This window comes from Zea mays, chromosome 8, assembly GCF_902167145.1.
Source record: "Zea mays cultivar B73 chromosome 8, Zm-B73-REFERENCE-NAM-5.0, whole genome shotgun sequence".
NCBI classification, from domain to species: Eukaryota; Viridiplantae; Streptophyta; class Magnoliopsida; order Poales; family Poaceae; genus Zea; species Zea mays.
In genome coordinates, this window is record NC_050103.1 from 82,931,278 (window position 1) to 82,955,301 (window position 24,024).

General features: G+C 43.2%; 1 long non-coding RNA gene across 1 annotated transcript; it reads right to left on the minus strand.

Annotated features, from left to right (window-relative positions):
* Window positions 1-16,363: 16,363 nt before the first annotated feature.
* Window positions 16,364-19,405, minus strand: LOC109941592 (uncharacterized). The gene is made up of 8 exons (XR_002264251.2): window positions 18,921-19,405; window positions 18,683-18,751; window positions 18,500-18,562; window positions 18,299-18,405; window positions 18,038-18,132; window positions 17,364-17,629; window positions 17,016-17,062; window positions 16,364-16,771 (listed from the first exon to the last, which is right to left on the minus strand). It is a non-coding gene; the product is annotated as an uncharacterized lncRNA (long non-coding RNA).
* Between the last annotated feature and the right edge of the window lie 4,619 nt (window positions 19,406-24,024).

Consider the following 24,024-nt stretch of genomic DNA (forward strand, 5'->3'; position numbering starts at 1 on the left):
CAACCTTGTGTTCGCAAGCCCCTCGAGCCCCTACGCATGCACAAAAATCTCCCCTACCAGTTAGAACTTCATCAAATGCTTTGACTTTGCTCTCAATCCATTTGATCACACCCTCAGGATCACCACGAATGAAATTTTGCTCCGCCGAGAATGCACCAACACTAATAAAAGCATTTTTCAACCTGTTTGAGCATTCCATAACAACATTATAGCACTCCTCCTTTGCTTGACGAAGCTCTTCAACATTCTTTTGAACCCTCAACCGCTCAGTGTCAGATATCTCACATTTTGATTGATCAACGTTGAAGTTTTCAGTAACTTCATCAAGCTTCTTTTCCAGTCCTGCTACTTCAGATCTGTGTAATCCCACTTGAATTGTGATACCCAATCTTATGAAAAGAAGTAAATTTTTTCCCACTTCTTTTGTGCTTTGTGTCATTGAAGTTTGGGGTTTTGGGAGGCGAATATATCAGTTGAACGGTAGCATTTTGGCATTCATTCGCTGGGTCCAGGAGTTCAGAGCAAAGAATGGGTTGTGAGCCGTTGATTCCGCATCTAGGGCATTGGAGGCCCCTCACCCTCTAACCCTTGCCGCCCTCTCCCACTTCCCCCTTGCAGCCACCCCCTCCCATTTTCCCCCTTGCAGCTGACCCCCTCTCCCTCTCTCACCCTTTGTAGCCCCCATCCTCTCCAACTAGTCGCCCCCTCCTCCCCATCCAAACCCTAGCCACCACCCCCCATTCCATCCCTCCAAGGTGCAGCCATTCCCTCCCTTGGATCTCTTTAGGGTTGGTGCAAATCTCCATTGGAAGATTGGTGGGAGGAAGAAGGAAGGGGTGAAGAAGGAGTTCAAGGTGGTGGACCTCTGGATCGTACTTAGTACCATTTCAAATTCCCGGTGAAGGCAAGTAAATGCAGTGGTGGTTAATACCGTTTGGTTGTATCTTGTGCCCTGTCTTTGAATTTATATAAGTATCGAATGTGTTCATCATTGAATTCCATTATGAGGATTGTTGTTTGAAATTATTCATGTTCTACTATTTTCAATATGTTGAGGATATGGATTCGAGAATGTTATAGGTTGTTGATTCCTAACTTGATGAAGTTGAAGTATCTATTTGAAGCATGTTAAATGATGTGCAATTATGTTGGCATGTCATGCATAGTACATCCTTCATTTTTCATTTGAAGTTCTGTCGAGATCATATGGTCCGACCGTACCGGTACAATAAGCATCATACGTTGCCCGAGGAGGGGTACGATGCAGCTTCATATCCATAGAGGTATGAAGGCAGAAGTCATAATTGCATTTGTAGTCATATGTACTCAGGAGAATTATGTGGAACATGACATTGATATGTTACTATTGAGATTTTTATCTTTGTGATTTGGGAACTAGGTGTATTGTACATTGTATTCTTGCTGCACCCTATTATTTAAGAAGGGAGTTGTGAAATCTGTGGTTGGTAAAACACTGTAGTTATGTTGTCAAATTGTTAGATAATCATTTTACTTGCTGAGATGTGTCATCTCACTCTTGCATTGCTTGATGCAGGTACTTGAATCTTGTTTGGGAAAGAGGGAAGTAGTAGCACATTCACCTACACTTCTAAATAACTCTGGCACTGCTTTGTAATGACATTAATTAGGAACTTCGGGTCAATGATGTTGGTCTCTTTTAATAAGTGTGTGCAAGTGGTTTAATCTGTTCTGGTCATTATGGTGGTCGTTCCTTTGCTAGCTGAATTAATAATGTTTTGTATGTTTATTCTTATCATGCATTATGTTTATACACCGTGGTTTCCTCGTTTATGCAACTTTCAAGGGAGATGCTGCCGAATTTTTTATAGCAGTTTGTGGGAAGGGTAATTTTGGTGACACCCATAGTGTTTGTGGACCTTGGGGTGTTATAGTTGGTATTAGAGGGATAGGTTGTATGTCCTAGCAAGAAAATGGTGATAAATTGGCACACTGCACATATAGGATGGGTTGCTTGCTTTAATATTGCTATACTATGAATTGTTAGTGCTCGTTTGATTTACTTGAAGTTGATGTTGTGCTATTTTTTATTTACTCCTATGGCTGCAGCTATGCCGCCTCGAAGGGCTCATGGCAGCCTGCAAGATCATAGTGGGGATGCTATGAGTCCGGTGGCAATGTTAGCCGCGATGCAGGCCATGCAGCAGGAGTTGGCCATTCTGAGGCAAGCCATTCCCGTTGCTCCTACTGGTGCTGCTCAGGCCACGGGTGCTCAGGGTGCCGATATTGGAGGTGTTCCCGGGGCGCTGTCCCTATGGGTGCTGCTCAAGGTGGTGGGGCTGAGGTGCCCCTTCCCGTCAGTGGTCTTTCTCTGATGCAGTGGATGGGCATGAAGTTGGACACTTTTGATGGCAGTGGTACTCCGGTTGAGGCGGCAGATTGGCTGACTTAAGTGGAAGATAAGATGGATGTCTTTGAGATAGTGTTTGGGGATCGAGTTCGCTTTGGCACGCAATTGTTGAAGGGGGAGGCTCAAATTTGGTGGAGAGGCGTGCATGCAGCTCACTCGTCTTCACCGGGTTACCTGACCTAGGATATTTTTATCAGACAATTTGAAAGGGGATTTTACCCAGTCACCTTCCTGGAGAAGATGAAGATAGACTTGCAGTCTAACAAGCAGGAGAAGAAGTCGGTTACATAATATGAAGTGGACTTTAACAAGATGGTCCGCTTTGTTCCTCATGTGGCCTATAATAATTTGAAAAGGTGAGCCAGTTCCGTTAGGGCCTGAAACCCTCTATCAGGCATGCTCTGGGCGCCTTTCCGTTGCTGGATTTTCAAACTACGGTGGAGCAGGCTTTGGGCGTGGAGATGCAACATCAGTACACAATTGAATCCCAGAAGTCTTCAGGTGTTGATTAGCCTTGTGGCTAGGATGCGAGGAGGGGCTACACTGGGGGTCTAGCCCACAAGAAGGGAAAGTCTCAACACCAGCACCACCACCCCTATCGTGGCAAGTCCTTTGAATCAGGTACTTCAAGAGGGAGTACTCAGAGGTAGGGCTGTTCCTAAGCCTGGGTTGGGGTTGGTGTGTTTTCGTTGTGGTGACGCACATCGTCGTGCTGAGTGTCAATGGAGTGGCAGGTGCTCTATCTACAACCAGGATCACAAGGATGTGGTGTAGGAGGAATCCAAATGGGAAACATAATTGGGATCTAGTGACTTCTTCCCCTTCGTAGAGCACTATCAACACGATGGCAAACACTGAGCAGCAATTTTCTGTACCGCCCCCTCAGTAGCAGTTTTATATGCCCAGGACTCCTTAGTACTTGCCTATGCCAGGTCTTCCTCAGTACTTGGTCGCACCTACTCCTGCACTGACCGCTCCTTTACCACCTCAGTTTGGAGCTCCTCGTCTGCCTCATCCTGCAACTCCTTGGGGGTTCTTCTTCTGTTAATTTCACTCCGGGAGCTTCCTATTTGGCGGGTGTTCCTAGAGCATATGTGCTATCATTTGCGGATGGCAGAGATCATGGAGACGTGGTGACAGGTACGGTCTCAGTTGATTCGTTTGATGCACATGCTCTTTTTGACTCTAGCGCTAGTTTTTCGTTCGTTTCGAAGAATTTTGTGTCGTGTGCTGGTCTTTTGGTGCAAAGGATGGGTCACCCAATTGTGGTTAGTTCTGCTAAGGGATCCATAAGTAGTTGTTCAGTCTGCCCGAGTTGTTCCTTGCTGATGAGATCTTTTCGGCTAATCTCGTGGTGATTTCCCTGGAGTCATTTGATGTTATTTTGGGTATGGATTGGTTAACTCAATATCGCACAGTTATATCCTGTTTTTGGAAGACAGTGTCTTTGCAGGCACCGTCGGGTAGGGAGGTGGTATTATTGGGAAGCACTCCAAAGTACACTCTTTCTTTATTGTCCCAATTACTTCCGAATCGTCGGACAAGGAATTCAGGAATCCTTTTTTCTATGATGGTGGAGAGTGAGGCTGCCTTGCGAGTGCAGGACATCCATGTGGTGTGTGATTATGCCGACGTGTTTCCAGTGGAGCTACTAGGCATTCCACTAGTGCACGATGCGGCTTTTGAAATCAAGTTGGTTCCGGGTACACAGCCTATTCATAAGGCCCCGTATCGGATGGATCCAAAGAAGCAGGTTGAATTGAAGTGGCAATTGGACGATCTGCTTGCTAAGGGTTTCATTAGGCCTAGAAGGTCACCATGGGCTTTTCCGGTATTATTTGTTGAGAAGAAGAATAAAACAAGAGGTTATGTGTGAATTATCATGCTTTAAATCAAGTGACAATCAAGAATATATATCCGCTACCTCGTATTGACGTTCTCTTTGAACAGCTGAGAGGTGCCCAGATATTCTCTAAGATTGATTTGAACTCTGGTTATCATCAGTCGAGGATTCGCGAGGAGAATATTGAGAAGACAGCTTTTAGCACCAGGTATGGGCACTTCGAGTTTATCGTCATGTACTTTGGCTTAACTAATGCCCCTCCTGCTTTTATGGAAGCAATGAATAAGATGTTGCATGAGTTCTTGGATGACTTTGTGGTTGTGTTTCTGGATGATATTCTGATTTACTCGAAGACGGAGGAAGAGCATGAGCGACATCTTCATCTCGTTCTGGATGCTCTTAGGAAGAATCAATTCTATGACAAGTTGAAAAAGTGTGCCTTTTGGCTTTCTGAAGTTGCTTTTCTGGGTCATGTGATTAATTCGAAGTTGTGGTGGAGTGGAAGAGACCTTCTAGCGTCTCAGAAATCCGAAGTTTCTTGGGGCTTGCTGGATATTATCGGTGTTTCGTGCCAAACTTTTCCAGCATTACTAAGACATTGACTAAACTCCTAGAGAAGGGTGTTCCTTTTGTCTGGACCAATGATTGCGAGGTCAGTTATCAGGCATTGAAGAACAAGTTGGTGAATGCTCCTATCTTAGCCTTGCCTAAGAGTGGTAAGCATTTCACAGTTTATACAGATGCTTCTCGTATTGGCCTTAGTTGTGTGTTGATGTAGGAAGGCAGGGTGATTTCTTATGGCTCTAGGCAGTTGAAGAAACATGAGGGAAATTATCATACCCATGACCCCATGAATGTCGCTGTTGTGGTGGAGTGGAAGAGACCTAGCGTCTCAGAAATCCGAAGTTTCTTGGGGCTTGCTGGATATTATCGGTGTTTCGTGCCAAACTTTTCCAGCATTACTAAGCCATTGACTAAACTCTTAGAGAAGGGTGTTCCTTTAGTCTGGACCAATGATTGCGAGGTCAGTTATCAGGCATTGAAGAACAAGTTGGTGAATGCTCCTATCTTAGCCTTGCCTGAGAGTGGTAAGTGTTTCACAGTTTATACAGATGCTTCTCGTATTGGCCTTAGTTGTGTGTTGATGTAGGAAGGCAGGGTGATTGCTTATGGCTCTAGGCAATTGAAGAAACATGAGGGAAATTATCATACCCATGACCTCAAGTTGGACGCTTTTATGTTTGCCCTGAAATCGTGGAGGCATTATATTTATGGTGAATCTTGTGACATTTACACCGATCATAAGAGTCTCAAGTACATTTTCACTCAGAAAGAGCTGAATTTGAGGCAGTGTCGGTGGCTTGAGTTGATAAAGGATTATGATCTGTCAATACAATATCACCCAGGAAAGACAAATGTGGTGGCTGATGCACTTAGCAGGACCGGTGTCCTGAAAGTGACCATGCCTTTGATTGCAGATCTGGACCGTATGGGAGTTTCTTTGTGCTATGTTGGCACCGCTAAGAGGAGACTCGGATGCTCATTCAATACTCCCTTCTGGATAGAGTGTGTGTGGCACAACAGCAGGATCGTTTGTTGTAGGAGGCTCGAAAGAGGGTCAGCGATGGTAAACCTCGAGAGTTCACCATTGATGAGAATGATTTGGTTCGTTTTAGAGGCCGTCTTTGTGTACCACAGAAATCAGAGGTGAAGATGGATATATTGAGAGAAGCTCATAAAATGCCTTACACCGTTCACCCTGGCAAAACCAAGATGTACAGAGATATGAAGCAAAACTTCTGGTGGAAGAGGATGAAGGTTGATGTTTCTAAGTATGTGGCAGCCTATGGGGTCTACCAGCGCGTGAAGGCTGAACATAAGAGGCCTGCAGGTTTATTGAAGCCGTTGGAAATTCTAGAATGGAAGTGGGAGCATATCACCATGGATTTCGTGGTTGGCTTACGCCGTTCTCCTCGAGGCAGGGATGCTATATGGGTTGTTGTGGATCGCCTAAGTAAGTCTGCGCACTATATTCCCATGAAGACCGCAAATTCAGCTTCAGAATTGGTTCCCTTGTATATGAAAGAAGTAATAAGGCTTCACGGTGTGCCTAAGTCCATTATTTCAGACCAGGACTCCAAATTTGTATCCAAATTTTGGGAGAGTCTTCACAGTGCTTTGGTTACCAAGCTTTCTCTTAGTGTTGCTTTTCACCCTCAGACTGATGGTTAGTTAGAGCGTACGATCCAAACTTTGGAGGACATGCTACGTGCTTGTGTTCTTTCATGGAGGGGTAGCTGGGAGGATCATCTCGCCTTGGCTGAGTTCGCTTATAACAACAGCTATCAGGCTAGCATCAAGATTGCACCATATGAGCCCTTATATGACAGGTGGTGTATCTACCCTTTGTGCTTGGAGACATTGGGAGAGAGATCCTTGGTCGGTCCTGATTGGGTTCAACAGACATCTCAGAAGGTTCCGGAGATGCGTCAGAATATTCTTGCCGCTCAGAGCCGTCAGAAGAGTTATGCTGATGTGAGGAGGCGGGACTTGGAATTTGCAGTGGGTGATCAAGTCCTTCTCAGGGTATCACCTACTAGAGGAGTGGTTCGGTTCGGTGTCTCAGGGAAACTTAGCCGGAGGTACATTGGACCGTTCTCTATCTTGGCCCGGGTTGGCAGCTTGGCTTATCGCTTGCAATTAACGGAATCCATGGCAGGGGTACACCCGGTATATCATGTCTCTATGTTGAGGAAGTATCTGCGGGATCCGGACCATCAAATCGAGTTGGAACCGATCGCTATGCAGTAAGATCTGACTCTGGAGTGTCGCCCGGTGCGTATCTTGGAGTCCTCAGAGCATGTCATGAGAAGGAGAACAATTAAGTATGTTAAGGTCTTGTGGACTAATCAGTCTGAGCACGAGGCTACCTGGGAGCTTGAGTAGCTGATGCGGCAGAAGTACCCCAAACTTTTCATTATTGGTGAGTTTTTGTCTTCGCTGATCTTTCTTGTGTAGTTCAATTAGAAGCGTTGGAATTCGAGGTCGAATTCTTTTTAAGGGGGTAGAGTGTGATACCCAATTTTATGAAAAGAAGTTAAATTTTCCCTCTTCTTTCGTGCTCTATGCCATTGGAGTTTGGGGTTCTAGGAGGCGAATATCTCAGTTGAACGGTAGCATTTTGGCATTCATTTGGTGGGGCCGGGAGTTCAGAGGGGAGAATGGGTTGTGAGCCATTGATTCCGCATCTAGGGCATTGGAGGCCCCCTCACCCTCTAACCCTAGCCTCCCTCTCCCACTTCCCCCTTGCAACCGCCCCCTCCCATTTTCTCCCTTGTAGCCGACTCCCTCTCGCTCTCTCACCCTTTGCAGCCGCCCCCATCCTCTCCAACCAGCCGCCCCCTCCTCCCCATCCAAACCCTAGCCACCACCCCCCATTCCATCCCTCCAAGGTGCAGCCACTCCCTCCCTTGGATCTCTTTTGGGTTGGTGCAAATCTCCATTGGAAGATTGGTGGGAGGAAGAAGGAAGGGGTGAAGAAGGAGTTCAAGGTGGTGGACCTCCGAATCGTACTTAGTACCATTTCAAATTCCCGGTGAAGGAAAGTAAATGCAGTGGTGGTTTATACCATTTAGTTGTATCTTGTGCCCTATCTTTGAATTTATGTAAGTATCGAATGTGTTCATCATTGAATTCCTTTATGAGGATTGTTGTTCGAAATTATTCATGTTCTACTGTTTTAAATATGTTGAGGATATGAATTCGAGAATGTTATAGGTGGTTGATTCCTAACTTGATGAGGTTGAAGTATCTATTGGAAGCATGTTAAATGATGTGGAATTATGTTCGCATGTCATGCATAGTACATCCTTCATTTTGCATTTAAAGTTATGTCGAGGTCATATGGTCCGACCGTACCGGTACAATAAGCATCGTACGTTGCTCGAGGAGGGGTATGATGCAGCTTCATATCCATAGAGGTATGAAGGGAGAAGTCATAATTGTATTTGTAGTCATATGCACTCATGAGGATTATGTGGAACATGACACTGATATGGTACTATTGAGATTTTCATCTTTGTGATTTGGGAACTAGGTGTATTGTACATTGTATTCTTGCTGCACCCTATTATTTAAGAAGCGAGTAGTGAAATCCGTGGTCGGTAAAACACTATAGTTATGTTGTCAAACTGTTGGATAATCATTTTACTCGATGAGATGTGTCATCTCACTCTTGCATTGCTTGATGTAGTTACTTGAATCTTGTTTGGGAAAGGAGGGAAGTAGCAGCACGTTCACCTACACTTCTAAATAACTCTGGCACTGCTTAGTAATGACATTAATTAGGAACTTTGGGTCAATGATGTTGTTCTCTTTTAATAAGTGTGTGCAAATGGTTTAATCTGTTCTAGTCATTATGGTGGTTGTTCCTTTGCTAGCTGAATCAATAATGTTTTGTATGTTTATTTTTATCATGCATTATGTTTATACACTATGGTTTCCTCATTTATGCAACTTTTAAGGGAGATGCTGCCGAATTTTTTATAGCAGTTTGTGGGGAGGGTAATTTTGGTGACACCCGGAGTGTTTGGGAACCTTGGGGTGTTACATGAATACATAAAGCATATTTCAGATCAGCTATACGTTTTGCATCTGCTTCTTTTTCTTTCTCAAATTTTAGAATCTTTTGGTCCACTTCAGAGAGTTTGGCCAAATTAGCTTCGCTTGTCTTTAACCTTTCGACCAAAGAAAGCAGGATTTTATCTTTTTCAAGCGCCTCATTCCCAAGAGTTATAATCTTCAAGTGCAAATTTCTGAAGGCTATTTTCGTGCTCTCATCTTCGCAATCTTTTTGTGCTTTTAAAGCTTTGCTTAAAATAAGACCCTAATAATGACAAAAAAGAAAACAATTGAATACTTTAATTAAAACATGTGTCAAGTGCTAACACATGTAAATACTTTAATTAGCAAATTAAGAACAACCTTCAAGCTATTGTAAGCCAAGCAGTCTGCCAGATGGTCCTTCGGCATTAAGGACAGCCCAAGCTCAAGCTTCGGGTAGCCCATGTTATCCATCATATCTCGGCAGACATCAATTTCTTTGCTGTTAGGAAGGCAGTATAGGAAGATATTTTCTTCATCACCTTTGTACACTAGGGACCCTCGAGGATACTTCGTGCCTTAGCGTAATGTTGGGCCTCGGCAATTTGCCTCTGTGTCAGTTGCTTTCCCGAAGTGTGACGGATAATAAAATCAAGATCTTCAGTCGACGCCGCTTTGGGTATCGACAGTGATAACTTCTCTGGCAGACTCTCCTTTACTTACTCTGTTGACCTAATTTCTAAAGATCCAGGAGCAATGCCTACGTCGATAACTTTTTCCAACTCTCTAGTTTCATCTTTGGCCATCTTAGCATGAGCAGGAGTAGCCATCTCTGAAGGCCTCAGAACAACGTCTAGAACGCTAGCCATCCTCCTCCCTTTCCTAGGAGTCACCGCTGGAACGGTTGCTGTCCTTGACAATCCTGGCATTACTGGAGGACTCTGTAGCTTCGGCTGCTTTTCGGTCTTAGAACTTTCTTTTGTTGTTTTCTCCAGACGAATGGTGGGAACTTCGGCTGCTGCAGCGGGTATTTTCATCGTCTGTTCCAAAGATTCCAAAAACAACATTAGATTAAATTCTCCTCAATTAAATATATATATATATATATATTACCACTGAAGCTAAGAAGGCATCTACGAAAGACTCAACAATCTCTGTCTTTGAACTCTCTATAACAGGCAGTAAAGAAGCCCTCTCCAAAAAAATACGGCTTCGGCCGGTGAGTTACAACTTTCATTTTCTTTGGTTTCGGCGTGGTAGAGGGGGTCGTTGATGCAACTTTCCTTTTTGCCCCTTGCTTCCGAGCCGAAAAGCAGTAACCAGGATAGACAAAACCGATGACATCAAATACTCTATTTAGCCCTTTTCTTTCCACAGGCACCGAAGGCGATATTCATAGCTTCATCTTCAGCTTTCGTATAAGCCCCCAACAAATCATCACTAGTCGCCTCAATGGCCTCAAGCCATTCATCATCTGGCTCCCTGAACTAACTTCTATAGTGATAGGAATATTTCAAGTAAACCAGACCAACTTTGCTTGAACTGTCTGTGGTCTCCTTCGGCATTTCCCATTCATTGACAAGATGCCATACCTTGAAAGCTATGTGCTCTTGGACCAAGTCTCTGGTGCCAATGCAGTTGCACAAGTGTTGAAGGCTCCTAGGCAGGCTTGAGCCTTATCACTATTTACAATCCAGGGCCTTCGGATGCTGAAGCGTGATTCTATTAGACACTGAATTATATCTTTTACATCTTCCCTCTCAACCAAATCATTCTTAACATAAAACCATTGCCTCATCCAAGATCTTGACCATTTCATCCGAAACGTGGGGACATGCCGTCTCGCATCAGAGCTGTATATGAAGGAGTAGGAACCAAAATTGTTATGATATTGCTCCTTCCCCATCACCGTCTTCTGGTAAGATAATTTATGTATATTGCAGAAGCAGTCGATGTCTAGTTCTAAACCTTGGCCCCTCATTTCCTAGATGAAGACCCCGATTTTAATCAAAGCTTTGGGGGTGAGCTGATGAAGATATATCTCGAATCTTTTATGTACTTCGACCAGCATCTTATACAAAAGGAAACCAAAACCCAGCCTTCATAAAGCCCTTGAAAACTACCACTTTGTCAGGTTCAGGAAGAGGAACAGTGTTCTCTCCTCCGACCCTCACTATAGTTGTATCACGGAAATATTTGCCTTTCATTGCCTCAATCTGTCCTCTCTTAACAGTGGATTTTCCAAATACAACATGACTTGGCCTCCATGGCTGATCTTTGGCATCAGCGTTGTCACTCTCCATATCAAAATCCTCGCTGTCACTAGAATCTCCAGACAGCCCATCTAAAATTTCAGCAGTAATCTTTTCAACATTGGTCCTCCCATAGCTTCGTAAAAACCAGCTAGTGTGGGATCCACACTCTTCTTCTCTTCGGCCATCTCAGCGTTGATTGAAACAAAAAGCCAAAGCTCCAAAGCAATCGCGGTTACAGAATCAGAAAGCTAAAACGACAACCCAAAACAAGCTTGATAGCAAAAAAAATATTTTCATCACAGCCCTCATATATATATATATGCAAAGCACCACTGTACATGATGGGCCTGACGATACAGAAGGTTTCACTATTCTAGCAAAGGGAAGGTGTTTTTTCGGACCTTCGTCTAAAGGCCTTCGTTCATTTTGCAGTCTGAATTTGTTGCAAAGGAACAAACTAATACTGCGAGGGGCTACTGTTGGGGGCCTTCATCTTTCGAAGGTCCTAAAAACATGGGTAAGTATTTGTTTTCAATATATTATTATGTATTACAGGAGCTTCATCACCAGAAAAGCTTCAACATAGATTAAGGGAAGCACGATGAAGCAAGTTTCGTCACGATGAAGCAGGAAGACGATGTAGGGAGGTGTCATTCAAGTTGTTGAGTACAAATGACAATGTTGTCCCCGTGACATTTGTAAATCTTGTATGTAATTGTTGAGGGTATGAATGTAATAACGTACGAAGTTGTACGATTGCCAATAAATAGATAAACAGTACCGTCACTAGTACACAGAGGCTCTATACAGTCGGTTCTGAACATATTTGCACTGGCGTTTCTCAGTGCCGCCAGTGCTAGGGGCCAGTGGAAATCGTCATTTCCACTAGCGGTTATTATAGAACCGCCAGTGAAAATAACATATCCACTGGCGGTTTTCTTAAGCAAACCGCCAGTGGAAATAGCATTTCCACTGGCGGTTTTATTAAGAAAACCACCAGTGGAAATTGTATTTTCACTGGCGGTTGTTTTTATTTAGCCGCCAGTGGAAGTTTTCCCACCTTTTTTTAAATTTTCGTACTGAAATTTATATATATTTACACACACACAAACATATATATTGGCGCGAGCTACACGGTTTTTGTCGGGAAGGATGAAGGGGTATTTATACAACAAAGGTCATAGGCGGTTGGATTGGGCAACCTAACTACTTTATCTCTAACACATGGTGAAACCCTAGATCCAAAATGTGGCTAAAATGGAGGAAAAATGAACAAAATTTGGCAAAAGAAACATAAGCCAAACTTTCCTAGCAACTAATAAACAAAAAATCTTAATACCCAAACCTATCTCTAACACATGGTGAAAGCCTAGTTTCAAAATGTAGTTAAAATTGAGCAAAAATGAACAATAATTGGCAATTGAAACATAATTAAACAAACCTTTCATAACAGTTAATAAAAACAATCTTAATTACCAAACCTATCATCCTCCCTCTCCATACAACACATTCACCATTCATTAAGCAACTAAATATGTGTCATGGATAAACTGATTTGAGAACTAAACATGAAAAAGGAGAGGGAATAGACAAAATCTAACCATCTTAAGCAATCTCATTTGAGGAAATAGAGAAAATAACCTAGCTATACTCTTCTCTCTCACATGTAAAACCCTAGATCCAAAATGTGGCTAAAATTGAGCAAGAATGAACAAAAATTGACAAAGAAACATAAACCAACCTTTCTTATTCACCTTCTTCCAAAAAATGAAGACCAAAACCTCCCCCTTGTATTTTGTGAAATCTGGACCTCCAAAATCGCCTCCAATGGAAGTTGGCTGCGAGCTACAGCTCCTGTCGGGGAGGAAGAGTGGTATTTATAACACATAGTTCACTGGCGGTTGGCTTGAAAAACCGCCAGTAAAAATAGTTGGTGTAACAGAACCGCCAGTGGAAATTAGATTTTCACTGGCGGTTCTGTTACACCAACCGCCAGTGTAAATATCCTATTTCTACTGGCGGTTGTGTTAAGAGAACCGCCAGTGGAAATAGGTTTCCACTGGCGGTTCCCAAGCCGGGCCCACCTGGTTTTTTTTACTGGCGCGCGGTAACTGAAACCGCCAGTGATAATTTATGGGTGCCGCGGGCTTTGAGCTCTTTTCTACTAGTGCGTGTTGTTCACGCTGGATTTGTGATTGTACTCACGCCATTACCTTCTAGGAAGCCGAAGGTATCAATGCAATACAAATTTTGATAGTATCAATACATTCGTTATGATATAAATACATGGTATAATATTGCATTTATAATTATGTTTTTTATATATGTGGATTATGAAGACTTGTTCTTCATGGCCTTCGTCTAAGACTCGTTATCTCCAGGGGGAAATAATGATTCGAAGGACGAAGGTCTTTAACGTAATATAACAAATGTGTTGCCTTGTTCTTGATTCACAGCAATTGAGAACAAGTGAGCAACATTAACGTTTATTTAAGATGTCAGAAATCTGTTCCACTCCCACGTATTCAAAAGTATGCTAAGGACTAAAGAAATTTGAAACGTCGCTTTATTCTGTAAAAAAAACGAGGATTCAAAAGTGATATTGCAACTATATTTTCTCCATCCATACCCCACCATTATGTACACGTGATGGACAGTTGTATCCATTATCTGATGTGACAAATAGCCGGTCAATATATAGGTCTTTGGCTCTTGGCCGTGCTTTGTGCGTAAATTTGACAAGTCTGTTTGTGGTCACGAGGACAGTTGTATCCATTATCTGATGTGACAAATAGCCGGTCAATATGTAGGTCTTTGGCTCTTGGCCGTGCTTTGTGCGTAAATTTGACAAGTCTGTTTGTGGTCAAGAGTCAAACTCCGCCTAACCGGAAAAATATGTAGTGCGTGCATTCAAAGTTGACACTTACAGCTCCTTTTTCTAAACAAGGACCAGCTGCGTGCTGTCATATATTTATTGGTCTATACTAGTATATGTTTATTGCATTATTGAAGTGAGCTCAATGGATCTGCCTGTTGAAACTTTGTTCAATGGTCTTCATCATGATGGTGAACTCGATTATCTCGGTGCAATTGTCCGCTTGATCTGGACATATACTGCTGACTGAGTTAAATTATGCCAAGGACTTAATTCATCATAGTTTGTAGTATTTGTTGCAACTCGCTGACATGCGGCCGAGCGAATCCAAACAGTGAAAGAACAGGAATGTTTGATGCTAGACAATATGGTGTATTAGGGCGGCAACAATGTTTTTCAGCGCCCCCCGTTAGGGTACAGTGCGGGGGTATTTATAGGTAACCAGGGGACGGTCTCACCCTGGTAAATATAGTTATGCCCCAGGTTACCTACGTTATTCTTAGAATATTCCCCCCTAAAGGGTTATTACAGGTCATTACCGTGTGATTAAGTACAACACGGATGGATACACCATTAATCCTACCTACGCTGTGACTTACAAGTGGGGCCAGGCGACCCAGGGCGGTTTCACACGGACCCGCTTTAACAACCGCGCATGGGTAGTAATAGTAGCCTTCGTGTTGCGTGCGCCGAGTCTTCGGAAAGTCGGCAAGGCCTTCACCGTTCCTGGCCGCGCCGGGAATCGACAGAGCCTTCGCCTGCCTTGGACGCTCCCTTCGACTTAGGGCCTTAATTCGCTTGGTTGGAGTAGACTTCGTGTCCCCTCAGTCAAGATTTATCCTAGTGTCGTTATAAATGAACCGAGCGAGGGGCCAGTTCAACTTAGTGAGCCGGTCCCGAAGTCTTTTTCGGTAGATGGCCAAGACACTGCCCTCGCTCGGTTGAAGTGGTCTCGTGGGGGTTTTTGAAATGTGACCATTGAAAGGTGATGTTTTACTGTGGGACTGTTGGGTTGTCGAGGCGTTTTTCCTGGCCTATAAAAAGCCATGCGCTCAACACTATGGTGTTTTTACCCATCTCCGTGCGGAAAATACCCTAGCCCTATTGCTTTCTGCGCGTCACCTTCTTTGTCTCTCGCCACCGGTGATCTGGCCCGCATCAAGCAGACAGCTTGCTGCCGCCGACGGTACGTTATGATGCTGTCTTCTTCGTCATCGTCGTCCGCCTCGACTGCATCCTCGAACGCGTCATCGTCATAGAAGACGATTCACTACAGGAAACTGGTTAAAGAACGTGGGTGAAAAACCGTCGAACTTAATGTAATAGGCCGTCGAACTTACCGTAAGAACGTGGGTTTACCGACGAATATAGCCGACGGCGATTTTTGGACGAACTTAGAGAAGTAAGTTCGACGGCCCCGTCGAACTTAACCTTAAGAACGTGGGTACCGTCGAACTTAACATTAAGAACGTGGGTACCGTCGAACTTAACGTTAAGAACGTGCGTTTTTAAGTTCGACGGGGACCGTCGAATTTAGAGATGTAAGTTCGACGGTACCCACGTTCTTACTGTTAAGTTCGACGGGGACTCGTGGCCGTCGAACTTATGTGGCCTGCGTGGGTCTGTGTGGGCTGCACATTAAGTTCGACGGTACCCACGTTCTTAACGTTAAGAACGTGGGTACCCACGTTCTTATCCCTTTTCCAGGAAAAAAATAAAAATTATAGAAATGAAAATTAGACAAACATAAAATCACATGCACAAACCTATTCCTTAGCATTAAAATGTAGTGATATAAAAAAATGGTCAGAAATTCTCGGAGGACCATACGAAGAATACATGTTGCCACTGCAAATCAAAATGGATAAGAGTGTAATACTACACTCAGCTTCATCTATAAAGAAGCAATAAACAAAAATGATTGTGGTTCTCAAAGAAAAAAAATGGAAAATACTGCACTAGCATTACCAAAAAGATCATATATTACCATAAACCAATAACTAATTCAGAAAATTAATATTCTACAAATAATCACACGAGACACCACGAAGTAGTACTGGTAAATAAATTAACATATGCAGTTTAAATTCATAAGTAAACATTGCACAAACAGCCTAACAAAAAAATACTGATGTCTGTATTTGCATGGTTAACTATTTAGTCTGTACCTGTAAAAACAACCTTTGCAGCAAATTTCTTGTATTGGAACCATACACTGAAACATTTCATTAAAAAACCAAATAGACATGGAAGTCAGCTAGATTGACAATCAAGTGCTGATTCCAAATGATAGAAAGTCTTAATTTCTTGAACAAAACTACTAACATAAGCTTTTACAGCTCCTGCTTCTGGCAATGTTGAAAGACTACATGTTCACACTCAAAGAAAAAGAAGAGAAATACAGGTAACATGTGAGTATTTATTAGTCAACTGGTTGATGGTACAAGGAATCACATAATCTGGCCCATACATGGGTGCTCAAATAAGGGGGTTGCTCTAGAAATTTAGTTCAAAGTTGAACTAAATCCTAAGGATTTGGATTCCATCCCCCTTATTCAAACAGAATCTAAGAATAGAGACCTACTACCAGTCAGAATGACATTGATTTCATGAACATTTCTTTATAGGAGAACAAAAAGATACAGACTCTACTTGTAAAGAGGCACGAGAATTCAATAATGTCAAGGCCAACACAAGCTTCAGCCGTCCATCAAGCAGAAGCTTCAATACGAGTCCTGGATCCACATCCATCTGGAGCAACCAAGTTTCTGCCAAAGTTCAACTGCCTGCCTTAGAGAACTTCCCTGCTGAAAAAGATATGCACACAAAAAGAGTTAGGAACAGAGGTATGCAAGGCGTGTTGGGAAATAACAGAAGCTGTTCAATCTCCAATGAGGATAAAACAGAAGTCTGCCTGACGTGAAGTTGCAACAACCCCTTAAGCTATTAGAAAAGTGAAGAGAAGTATGTTCACATGCAGTTTATACCATATTCATATATTTATTGATGTATGATTCAGTAAAAATGTGTTTTTAGTTATTACAAACTTACAGTGCTGAAGTACTAACAGAGATCACCGAATCAAAGTCACAGAAAGCCTGAGATGCAAACAAGATTTTATTGTAAGTATAAATTGGAAAATCACTATTAGAAGTTCAATTCAATAGCACAACTCTAGATTATATAAAGGACTACTGTAGTAAGCTTTAAAAGAAGTTTAGATCATGCTACTGCACCACAGGTCACCAACCAACCACTGGAGGCAAAGTAGCACCTTTTGCCTATTACTGAGAGTCTAGTCAATATACTCATGTATCCTTTTACTTGTTAATAATTAATAGAGATGAGAGAATATATAACGGTATGAATGGATTGGCATTTATAGACACACTGGCATACCTTTGCTTTGTAAATATGAAGCCGTTTCAGAATAGCCTCCCAGTACTCAACAACTTTTGCAGTGCCAGAGCTCATTTGGGACTCAATTTGACCATGCATATCTTCAAGCTCTGTGGAAGTTTTACCATCCAGGAGACTTTTTACATCCCCCTCAATACTTGCATGCAAACCTCAGGTGGTGGTTCCTCACCATGGACCCTAGCTCGATCTAGGGCATCTCTTTTTCGAGCCTCGCCTAACTCCCATTCGCATACCACCATGAGTGCCTGATAAATTTTCAGACCAAGAATTCAAGATAGACACATGTATTAGCATTCTTGCTAATCTTATGAACAAGTTTTTCCTTACAACAGTTATACAAAGTTTCCACTCATACTAGGGACTAAATATAAAACTTGGTATAGCTTCTGTAAGGAACTTGGAGAAAATTATATATGCAAAGCTAGATCATGACAAATAAAATTTACTATAGGAAAATGGAAGCTATTGTCAGTTTTGTGTCCCACCACAATCCCTAGTTAGGAGTACATTGTTCCATACTTCAGTATTTTCAACATAAAAAACTACATATTTTATACATCTCTCTCACAGTTATTCAGGAAGAAGGTAATAGTGTCATGCATCTTAATGCCAACAAGTTATTCAGGAAAAGGGTGAAAGAAAATGACATGTACCTCCTAGTACTTAACATTTGTTTGGCTTCCCTGTCCAGATCAAGATGCATCTTAATGTCATCACGTAGCTCTTCCATTTCTTTCACTGTTAATCCCTGATATTTTTGCAAAATACACATATTTCAGGAACTGCTAAGTTATAAAATGCATTTGATGTACTGTGCGATGGTGTCAGAATATACAACAGCTGGCTTCAAAAAACATACAGAAAAATACACAGGTAGGGTGCTGCAGGGACAACGCTTTTTTCAGTCGACTTACACTTAGATAAGGATGAGCAAATGATTCTTAAGGAGAACATCAATAGGCTTTGTACGCCCCTCCCGCAACCTGATCTCAGACCTGACCTTGCTTTGGTCAAAATGAAACTGCACTCCAAAATGAGAAATGGTAGATAAATAACAATTCTATATTAACTCCAACACAAATTGAATGCTGTGCGTCAGATTTTAAGATATTGACCTCTTCCTCTTTCTTCTCCCAGTCTTGAAACTCGACACGTGCTCTTTCTCTAGCTAGCAATGTCTTCAAAATGGCAAATATATGTATTTAATTCCAAATGCAAAAAAATATCTGAATGTAATAAATGGTAGACATAAACTTACAAAATTATTATAAAAGAGATTATGATTGTCAAATACAAACCATTTCCTCTTCATGTCGTGCCTTTTCAATAGCTCTTCTCTTCTTTTCTTAACCTTTTTCTATTTCAGCCTACATTTGATAGAGCAACTATAACGATTAGGCGCTGCAAGAAAAGCATAATCTTCAACTTTCTTTTTGAAGAAGACCAAATAACAAGCTTTCTGGGTAGCAAAGCGTACAATGCACTACAGTACAAAAGCATAGATGAAAATAAAATAATACATATGATGCTATGAACCTTATTAATTTAGCTGAATAGCTTCCTGTGACTCGACTCGATCCATCGATATTGCAGAGAAGAGCAGGCCTCGTCTGTCTAGCTGATGTGATGAACATGCATCAACCTTGCTTTCTACAGTATCTCCTCCTCATCCTCGTGCCTCTGCTGCTGTCCGCCTCTACTTATGATAGATCAGGTGAGTTCACCTTCGATGGTTTCTCTGGCAACGATCTCATAACCATGAATGCTGCAGCTTCTGTCACCAATGGCCTCTTGATACTTGAACTGCCAATGGTGGGATCAGCAACTCTGAGAACCTTCCAAATGAGCTGAAAGGCAGACGAACCACAGGACTATTTTGGATTCGGACACATGAAGACAGTCCAAGATTTACTCCAAGGACAATCAAATCAGAAATTCAGAATGGATATGAATGGAGCACAGCGCAATCGACGTCATTGACTCATGTCAATTGGCAAGGCACAGATCAATAGATCATACACGGGAAAACCTACCTTGTCCTTCAAGCTCACAATTCTGTCACATGTCAGAGTGTATTCTGCATCAATAATTTCTTCCTCCAGCTTGAACCTTCTCAAAGATTCTATCTAGACAAAAGTTAACACATATTACAAATAGATAAGGTAAAGAGACATGTTTTCGAGGAGTCAATAGTTCTACTAAAAAAAGGCTCAATTAAATGATGGTATAAAAAACAAAAAAGAGTTAACATCATGCATGCTATAAGAGCAGTTTCTGTCGTTCTGTTCAGAGTGATATATATTGATGTCATCACATTAAGCAACCTCTCAAGTCTCCAGCAAAAGAAAATAGCCATGAAGCAGCCTCACCTCCTGAGCCTGCTCCTTCTCACGCTCGGCGAGCAGCTTCTCAAGCCCCGCCTTGTCCCCCTCGAGCCTCGCAACAGCATCTTCGCGCTCAGCAATAGCGCGTGCGGCCATGGCCGCAAGCCGCTCAGCCCGCCTCCGCGTCCTCTCCTCCTCCCTCTGCCTCTCCTCCTCGGAATCCTCTGAATCTTCGCTCCCTGACCCATCGGAGTCCTCATCGCTCCCGCTCTCGAACGCGACACTCTTGTCGTCCTCGCGATCCCCTCGATCCGTTTCCGGTTTCACCTCGGCCACCACCCCCACCGTTGGTTCACCACCGGCTTGATCCTGCACACTCTTACTGCAGCACAGATGGAGGCGGGGGGCGCGGTGGGCCGGCGAGGTTGTGGCGGCGAGCGCTGGTGGAGGCAGGCGAGCCTGCGCGCGGTGGGGCGGCGGGCGGGCGCGGGGTGGAGGCGGGGCGCGCGTGGCGACTGGCGTGCGCGGCGAGGGGCGGCGGGGCGGGCGCGGGGTGGAGGCGGGGAGCGAGCGGTGAGGTTGTGGAGGCGTGCGGCGCCGGCGAGGTTGTGGCGGCGGGCGCCCGCAGCGAGGTTGTGGAGGCGGGTAGCTTCGGGCGCACGCGGGCGGTCTCCACAGGGAAAAGAATACAACCGCGCGGTGTGAGAGAAATTTAGGTTTTAGGTTAAGTTCGACGGGTCCACGTGGCCTACGAATTTAAGTTAAGAACGTGGGTACCCACGTTTCTAATACTATAAGTTCGACGGTTTTCTCACAGGCCCACGAATTTAACATAAGAACGTGGGTACCCACGTTCTTAAATTAACCCACGAACATAACTCAATTAAGAACGTCGGTACCCACGTTCTTAAATTAACCCACGAACTTTTATTAGTTTCTTGTAGTGATTGGTGATGCGGCGGTGGTTATCGAGCTGCAGCCCGGCCGTACTGTTAAGTTTGGGACATCGAGGATTTATTCGGGTCGCGTGCACGAGATGCAGCGTTTAGGGTATTTTGGGAATGGAGTTGGGCTGGCGCGGGGGCTGAAGATGTCCCCAAGCCGGAGGGTGAGTTGGTTGTGCTTGAGGCCTTCATCACTGCTGGACTTCGCTTGCCTGCACATCGATTTATCGTGGAAGTGTTGCAGAAGTTTGAAATTCAGATTCATCAACTAACGCCGAACGTGTAAAGCCCAAAATTTGTATCAGGAAAAAAATTATACATACACTTAAAACAATCAAGGAACCCTTAAATGAAATTATACAATACCTTCTTTCAAAATAAATAAATAATGAATATTTATTTTTGAAGTAACTTATTAACCCATATCCAAAATGCTATATGAGTGTGTCCCATATCTCAAACATCTACCAAACAAATAAATTAATTAAAATAAATATACAACTATTGCATCATGATTGATTTTTGAATGAGCCATGAAAACAAATATTTAATATGTGTTGCATATTTGGCACATTTGCATAAATAAAATAATAAACAAATAAAATTATGCTTGAGTACTTCTGTTTGTTCATTAAAGACTTGAGTGCAAATTCGGAACCAAAAGTGAATTGAATTTGAAATTTGGGATTTGGAAAAGAAAAGAAGTAGAAAAGGAAATGGAAATGAAAAAGGAAAAAGAACAATTGACCTCGGATGGGCCGAATCGCTGTCGTGCGGCCCAGTAATCTCCAATCGCGCAGCCCACTCCGCGCCCCATTAATTTTCTTTGGAGGCACTTACATGTGGGCCTCTCGCGTCAGCCGGTCACTGCGCCAATGACTGGTGGGACCCACGTCTGGGCGTTCTTCTAGCCAGGTTGTTTCTCCGATCCCTACGGGCGCGGGAGGTGAGCGCTCGAAATCTGTTGGGGTTGTGTGCAATCCGACCTCTCGGAGTATAAATCTCGAGCCCGGCAGCCCCCCTCTGAGCCATCCAATGTGAGGTTGCGTTGGGCCACCATTGGCGTAGTGAGAAGGGGATCCGGCCCACCGCCAGCACCGAGCCAGTTGAGGGAGAGAGTGTTGCGGGGTGATCCGTCACCGTCGGTCACAACACTTCATCATCCACACCGGGGTCGACGACTGGAAGGATTCGCCAAGTATCGCGGAGTCGTGTGTGGAGCTTGTTCGGGTGCAATGGAGATCGGAGCATGACGGAGTATTCGCCAGATTTGTCCATCTCGCCCGACACCGTTGCTGGACCCATCCCCTACGCCTGTCGTGGTTAGTGCTTTCCCTCTCGGAATCGCCGCCATCTTAGCATCGAGTAGGGTTGGGAGCATGTGAGTTTGGGCGTCGGTGCATCAATGTCGTGGTGCTACGGCCATGGCGCCAGGGCATCTGCGCCGCTGCTCCCCTCCGCCGTGGGAAAGAAGACGCACGTGTGCCGTTGGATTGACCACTGGTGGATGAGATTATATCCGCAACGTACCAGTTCAGCGGGAAGTCTTAGCCCTTGGATCTGGATTGTGCGCGTCGGATTTGATCGTAGCGCTTTAAATCTTGGACCATTTGATCGGATCAAGTGGTTCTGATTGGATCAAGCTTTATTAAATCGTGGCCGTTGTTACTCGATCTGATGGTATATATCACATACCAGTTCACATAATAGATGATTTAATCAGGGCGGTCCATGGCAGATCGGACAACTCAAGATGGTCGATACCCTTTCGTCCGCCTATTATGCATAAGAGCCCCCAGGTTTTCCTAAAAACAACTCGTCGTCCACTGTAACGTAAAGAGTATTACAGATCGGTCCTGGAATTCAAAGATCAGACCCTAGGGTTTATAATAATCGTGTTCGTAGTCTAGAACCATTATAAAAATTCAGGATTTATTTACAAAATGAAATTCTAGTGCCAAAATAAATCCAGAACCTTGTATAAATCATATTTAATTCATTTTAGCTTCGAATTAAATTATTCCAATTGCATTAGTCTCATATTAATATTGTTTATCATCTGGTAACCTTAGTTTGGTATGAAACTTAAATTAAATAAATTATTAAAAGTGCATTCGTCCCTTTTGGTAGTTTTGGTGATTTGGATAACAACACATTTAAAGGTCTAACGAGTTTGCTAAGTGTTGAACAGGAAATTCAGTATGATGAACATACTTGAATAGTGTATAATGATCAGTGAACAAAGGTTCAACACGAGGTTAAATAACCAATGAGACAATGCAAATGGATATAATATGATCTCTACATTGGTTAGAATATATGGACAAGACCTGAGAAATCACTACATACATATGATCAGAATAGAGGATGAAGTGATTAAGAGGATTGGTCAAGGCAAAGTGAATAAGATATGAGGAATCGTGAATTGGCTTGACCATATTAGTATCAGTCCATATATGCTTCTATGAGAATAAAACTAGAGCTTGATTGATCTTAACGGTTATATCTAGAAGACATTCAAGCAAGGTTCACAATATTGAAGAAATGATTCTCTCAATGGATGCTCAATATGATGTGACTCAAGAATGGCTTGATAGGGTGAAGATAGCAAGGAAAGGGCTTCGAGGAACTAAGCGAAGGTGAAGGACAAGCGACGGCTTGTGGACCGAGGTACCATGGCTAAGGTGAAGAAGAGAGTACTTGCACTAAGTCGATGAACTACTCAGCTATGAAGAGTTATAACATGTTGATGCATCAGTACGATGACTTGAAGCCATGATTTGAACTCATATATGGTGATATGGTACAAGTCACAGAGTTTGAGTTGTGTTTGCTTCAAAAGGTGAGACAAAGATGTTTGTGATCCTTATGAAGCAACTCATATATGTGTTTGCTTCAAATCGCACATGAGACGCCAATTACTCAAGGAGTTTACTTAATTATATTTTATTTAACTTGAGTATAGGAATCATCATACTATAAAGGGGGATCCAAAGAGAAGGTTGGTGTTTGCCAAAGCTCAAGCCTCTATATTCAAAAGCTATTTCAAAAAACCAAAATCCCTTGGACACTCTATGTATGACTATTGTTAGGATTGAGAAACTGAGAGTGTTCCTGTCGAAAAGCAGTTGAGCTTTTTCAACTGCAGTTGAACTTCACTTCAACTGTATTGTCGGGGACCATAATTAGGGGTACCCTCAAGACTCCTAAATCTCAGCTGGTAACCCCCATCAGCACAAAGCTGCAAAGGCCTGATGGGTGCGACTAAGTCAAGGATCAGTTCATTTGAGGGACACGATCACGCCTCGCCCGAGCCCAGCCTTGGGCAAGGGCAGCCGACCCCGGAGGATCTACGTCTCGCCCGAGGCCCCC